The following is a 6,779-nucleotide window of genomic DNA, read 5'->3' as shown; positions in this document are numbered from 1 at the left end:
ATGGTTCTATGTTTAGCCTGGTATAGCCTATATTAGACTGTTTTTCTGTCAGGGGAAGGGGGAGGGAGAAAAATGTGAAACTCAAAACCTTGCAAAAAAAATGATTGTTGAAAACTACTATTGCACATATTTGGAAAAATAAATTTTAAAAAAATTTTTAGTTAGTAGATTTTGCCACAAAAAGCCCTTCAAGAACCTTTATTCTTGGTTAAGGCAACAGAAAGAGTTCTGACTGAAGTCCAAAGACCTGGGCTCATGTCCTGGTTCTGTCATCACAGGTTCCTCATCTTAAAAATGAGGGGGTTGAGCTAGATGATTTCTAAGGAACCTTCCAACTCTAAAATTGTGATTCTGTGATCTCTAATTCTGTGACTGTAGTAAGTGCAAGTATGATTATTGCTTGGGGAAGCTGAGGCTGGTGGACAGCTCCAGTTCAAAAGTTTGGAAGATGCATGACGCCAGTGAAGGCACCAATATGAGGGTCTCCAGGCTGCTATGGGTTGAAGGCTTCTGTGTTGATCAGGGTTGGGACCAGACCCATATACTTCTCTACTGATTCCTTTGAAGATGAACAACTTCAGGGGAAAAAGGAGTTATTACGCAATTTTGGGAGGGGTATTCACCCTTTGATTGTCTTAAAGAGGCTACAGTCAAGATATGAGTTGTACCTGAAGAAAAGGAGAAGAGCCCTGGCTTCAAACTATTTCACTGGAAGAAAGTTTAAGTACCTTCCAGTCAGAATCATCACAGACTAGGAAGGACCCTTAGAGGTCATCTGTCCCAATCTGTACCTGTGTAAGAACCTCAACCCAAAGAGGTCTTCCAGTCTTTCCTTGAAGATGGTGAGGGAGAAACAACCACCCTCTGAGCTAACCAATTTTAACTGTTAGAAAGTTCACCTCAGTTTACCTCTCTGCTAACCTTTTGCTTCAGATTATTGCCCACCAGGGCCAAGAAAAATAAATGTAATCCACCTACTAGATACCTGTCCTTCAAATACTTGATGACAAATATCTCCCCACCCCTCCTCTTCCAGGTTAAACGTTCCCAATTCCTTCAAACAATCTAGGTCCTTTGCCATCCTGTTTTTTTTTTTTCAGTTTATCAACATATTTCCTAAGGGCAGCTCCTAGGCCTAGGTTTTGACAAGGGACAAAAGTACAGCGGGAATGTCACATCCCTAGTTCTAGACCCCCATTATGATTTTGGGCTATTAACTTGTACTGAGCATGCCTAAATCCTCCGTTTACATCTTTGGTGTCTCTCTGAAAATAGGGGCATGGACTGAAGGAAAAATCCTACTCTGCACTGTTCAGTGAAGGGAGAAAGGCTGGGTCTCTAGAATGAGTAGTGACTCTCATTTATCAGGAAGTAAAAGTGAGTTTTTCCTCCACTCTAACCTCCAAAGCTCTGGTTACAACTTCCTCTGGCAACTGGATTTACTGAGCCTCCCAAGTGCCAGGCTTTTTTAAAAAAGGAATTGAGGATATGAAGTTCAAAACACAGAAAACAAAAACAGTGCTTGCCCTCAAGGAGCTTACCTTTTACTCTTCCTACAAATACATGACAATGAGGATGTTTGTCTTTCATTTTTGAAGATCATGACAAGGAGGTGATGCCATGACAAGCGCGGTACTATCTCCTCTGGTGCGTCCGGTGACCATATATACATCAGGATGACTGGTAAAGGCCCAAGAGGTGAGGCAATCAGGATTAAGTGATGTGGCCAAGGTCACTCAGCTAGCGTCTGAGGCTTTATTTGAACTCGGATTTTACGATTTAAGGGTTGACATTACACCCACTGCATCATCTAGCTCTCTTATAAAAGGGCAATTTGTAATCTCTACTTAATGCTTAAAAGGCTCTGCCCCACTGTCCTAGGAAAGACTTAAAAGGAACTTGATTGTTACCTTTGAAGTTCTGGAGAGGGAGAGGGATTGGGATTAAATTAGTTCCCCTTGGTCTCCCTCAAAGGTAAACTTTAGGATAATTGTAAAGAAATCGTTCCTAAAATTTAAGAGCTGTCCACAAACAAAATGGGCTGCCTCAGGAAGTGGTGAATTCTCTATCTTTGGAATCATTCACACAAAGTCAGCAATGTTGTGGAGTTTGTGGACAGACTGGTTTAAATGTCTTCTGAAATCTCTTCTAAAACTGAGGGCTTTTAGTCCTATATCCTTCACCCCAGTTGTGGTAAAACTTTATCAATTCACAATGTGGAATGGATTTGGCTTGGACTCTCTGATGTCTTTTTCAAAGATCACCTGTGCATCTAGTCTGAGGAGGAACATTAATCACTGCCCCCAGTCATTACAATGAAGATTGGATAGCCCTCACAGAGCAAACACCCTCTCGGTAGTAAAGAAGTTGGGTTTAAACTTGTTTCTGCCCTTCCTCCCTACTCCTGGGCAAATCACAACTTCTGAGCCTTAGGCCTCCCATCAAAATACATCTACTTACAGTGAGGCCCAAATGAGATAAAACATGGGAGAACTTTGTAGTTAGAATTTGGAGCTGTTAGAGCAACTAATAGTGGAGGAATTGGTCCTGGACCTGAGATAATATTTTTGCTTTCTTCTTGTATCAACCAGTACTCAACACAGTCTAGCATATAGTAAGCATTTAACAATTACTTGTTCATTGATTAATATAGTTCCTGGTCTTAATGAACTCCTACAAGAGTTGAAAGGGACTTTAAGTCCAATCCCCCTTCCCCATTTTTGTAGATAAGGAAACTGAGGTAGACACTGACTTTTAGGTCACACAGCTAATATATGAGGTAGGACCAGAACCCAGGTATTCCACTATCCACTATACCATGCAGCCTCTACGTTTTGAAAGTACAAAAACAACAGTAAAATAGTTAAATGTAGCTTAGGGAGGCTTAACCTTAGATTTCATCAGTGATAAGAATAGTAACAATTGCTGACATTTATATGGCTCTTTGAAGTTTTCAGAGTATTTTCTATCCATCATCTCAATTATGCCTCTTAGAACATACAAAAGCTCCTTGGTTCCTAATCAACCAAGATCCTAAGATACAAGGATTCTGCAATTTGTGACTCCCCTCCTCAGACAAACCTGGCTCCCCAATCTGAATTCACCAAATTCACCAGTACCAAACTCACCTATCCTCCCTAGCTGAAAACTAGCTGTAATTAATTGTTCCTTTTTCTCTGCCTTTTATGGGACCCATTCTATTCTGATGATTCTTTATTCCTAATATTTCTCAAATCTGCCCCCTCCTTACCACTTGACTTAATTCAAGTCTGACCTGGAATAATCATTACCTTTTAACTGGTCTTGCTGCCTCTTATCTCAAACCCATTCTCCACATCCTGATAATAGTTAACTTTCTACAGCTTTAGGGGTGGTTAGGCAGCACAGTGGATAGAGCACTGGAAGACCTGAGTTCAAATCTAGCCTTAGACACTTAATAATTACCTAGCTATGTGACCTTGGGCAAGTCACTTAACCCCATTTGCCCTGCCAAAAAAAAACTTTCTACAGCTTTGCTTTAAACTGGACACTCAGGTGCCTTCCACAGCTCTCCAAAGTCTAAGAGGAGTTGTGCCAGATTGATATAGCACCCCCTCAGGACTCACTCTCCCATCTCATTCATATTGGTAAGATGGATCCCCAGAGGGTTGGTAACTACTGCTCCTGCTCTGGATTCTAGGGGTAACTCTAGAATTGTCACTGCTAGTATTTCATTCATGAGCATCCATCATGTTCCTTCCAGTATCAGCCAGCTGACATCAATTAGCTTTTATGGAGATAAGATATAGTAATAAAAGAAATTAGAAAAATATCCCTTAAACCAAGGGTACATTCTCCCCTTTACATATAGTCAGCCCCTAGGGAGAGTGAATTCAAACTTTAAATACAAAGGAATTGAGATAAAATGTACTGAGTTCTAATGGGATACTTAAGGACTCCTGACCCTTTTGCTTTCTTTGAAAAATCTCCAGCTTTTTTCATTTGGTACATAGGGTGGCAATGGTTCCCTTGCCTGGCTTGGCTAGATTCTTTCAGGACTCATTGTCTAAGCTAAATTTGAAGTTCAGAGTTAGAATCTGATCAATTCTCTCTTGATATTCACTCACCTAAGATGGAGAAAGAAAACACAGGTACTATTCTCTGGGAAAGGTGGGAGGGAAAATCAGTCTTCTTGCCTTTTCCCCCAACCTGATGTCACACAGCAGTCCTCACTCAAGTCACCAGGGAAGGCAGGAGATATTCCACTTAATCCTTTTGTGCATTTACTTCCTGCTCTGTCCCTGCTGATTCATCTGTTCTTTCAGCTCCTCAGCTATTTAGAAAGTGACCACAAAAAATTCTTAAAAACAAATCCAGGGCCCCCAAATTGAACCAGATAAAGAGAAAAGGAGAGTGATTTACCCAAGGGTTGGGAATCAGAGCCTACACAAATCTAACAATTTCTTTATGTTACTATTCAATAATCATCTTTGGACAGCGGCCGAGTTGTTTCCCCAAGCTATGAGTGCCCTCTAGTGTCCAGCTGGAATGCTGCAACCTTTTGAAAGGTGGCACGTGTGGTCCAACAGAGCATCATCTAGTGGCTGACTGAGAATTTTTGATAAATGACTCCTACCCCTTGACCTGACAGCCTTGATGAAACAAAACCAATGGCTCCTATTGACTCCGAGACTTCTGACCCTTTTCTTCTCTGGACCTCCATTTCCTCCTCTATAAGGTAGGAGAGATGGGATGAACTGGACTATCTCCAGTCCTATGAAGGGAGGACCCTAATATCTCCCTTCCCTGATTCATCTTGGGCTTTGCTTCCAGATTAAAAAAAACTATTAATGCCTTATTTATGTTTATAATAATAAAAATTGTTTTGATTATTCTTAATTTATCTATAGTGTCTACAACCTTAGACTCAAACTGGAAATCAGTTTACTGGATGCCTCCTGGGCTTGGGTCCTCCTTGAATGTTTCCTTTTATCCATCTCATCAACTCATCCTCCATTTCTTTCAGGGGAAACACTCCATCTCTCAGTTCCTTCCCCAGGCATTCTGCCATGCCTAGAATGTTCTCTCTCCCTCCCTCATCACCATCTATTGGATTTCCTGGCTTCATCCAAAACCCAAGTGAAGTACCATCTCCTACTGGAAATCCTTCCCAACCCCTCAACTTGAGTGCCTTCCCTTGTTTAATGATTTCCTCAAACTTCTTTGCAAGTTTGCTTGTCTCCCCATAAACTGTGAGCTACCTGAGAACAAGGGTTCTTTCACTTTTTTCCTATCCCCATCACTGAGCACAGTGCCTGACCTATTGGTGTCACTTAAATGTTTTTTGACTGAGATGCTTCTCTAGAGAGGAGAAATAAATTTGGATAGAGATCTAAGAATCATCAGGATTCTGTGCTGAATCCATGGAAACTGATAAGATCATCTTGTAAAATAGTACAGTGGGGAAGACACAAAGTATGATTTGCCCTGCTCTTATCACTCTCCCCATACCCAGCAGAGATCAAAGTCTTTAGAGTTGGAAGGGACCTTCATTTACTTCAGTGGCTCACATTTTATCAATGAGTTAACCAAGCCTAAGGAGAGATACTGACTAGCTGTGCTTTTAAAAGGTCTGGATTTGAACATGAGTTTTCTGACCCGAAAACATGAGCTCTCACCACTAAGACTCCTTATCTGGAATCAATTTAGGGTCTATATATATTGCTATCGCTAGCTGTATTTCCCTCCAACCTATTCCTCCCCACCCCTTTATATTCTCCTTCTCTTCATATTCTCTCTCCTTTCACCCTGCTCCTCCTCAAAAGTATACCTGACTACCCTCTCTTCTATCACCTACACCTCCTCCTCTCCCTCCTCTTGTCCCCTTTCTCCCATCCTTTCCCTCTCCTTTTTCCTCCAAGGTAAGATAGATTTCTATACCCTATTGAGTATATATGTTATTTCCTCTCCAAGACACTTCAAGTGTCTCATTCCCCCTAACCTTTCCTTCTTCCAATCTATTGCAAGTTTTCCCTTGACTCTTTTACATGAAAAATCTTAGCCCCATTCTATCTCTCCTTTCCTTCTCTCCCAGTATATTCCTTTCTCACCCATTAACTTTATACTATCCTTTCATATTTGACTCCCTCATTTGCCTCATCTCTATATGTTCCTAATTGTCCTAATAAACGAGAAGGTTCATATGAGTTATCAGTATAATCTTTCTATGCAGGAATATAAGCAGCTCAACATAATTAAATCCCTCATAATTTGCCATTCCCATCCATCCTTTTCTATGCTTCACCTGAATCCTGCACATGAATATCAAACTTTCTGTTCTGCTCCGGTGGTTTCAACAGGAGAGTTTTAAAGTTCCCTATTTCATTCAATGTCCATCTTTTTCCCTGGAAGAGGATGTTCATTTGCTGGACTGTTGATTTTCAGTTGTAATTAAAGCTCTTTTGTCTTCTGGAATACCATATTCTAAGTTCTAGGAGGCCTTAATGTAGATGCTACTAAGTTTTGTGTATTACTGACTATAGATCCACAATTTTTGAATTGTTTCTTTCCAACTCCTTGTAATATTTTCTCCTTGACTTCAGAATTCTGGAAGTTGGCTAGAATATTCCTGGGAGTTTTTATTTTGGGATCTTTTTCAGGAGGTGATTGGTGGATTCCCTAAATTTCTATTTTACTCTCTGTTTCTAGAAAATCAGAGCAATTTTCATTAGAAAAAGGAAGTCTAGGCTCTTTCCTCATCATGACCTTCAAGAAGCTCAATAATTTTTAAATTATCTCTC

Source organism: Macrotis lagotis, chromosome 3 (assembly GCF_037893015.1).
Source record: "Macrotis lagotis isolate mMagLag1 chromosome 3, bilby.v1.9.chrom.fasta, whole genome shotgun sequence".
NCBI lineage: Eukaryota > Metazoa > Chordata > Mammalia > Peramelemorphia > Peramelidae > Macrotis > Macrotis lagotis.
Note: the sequence above shows the minus strand (reverse complement) of the source record.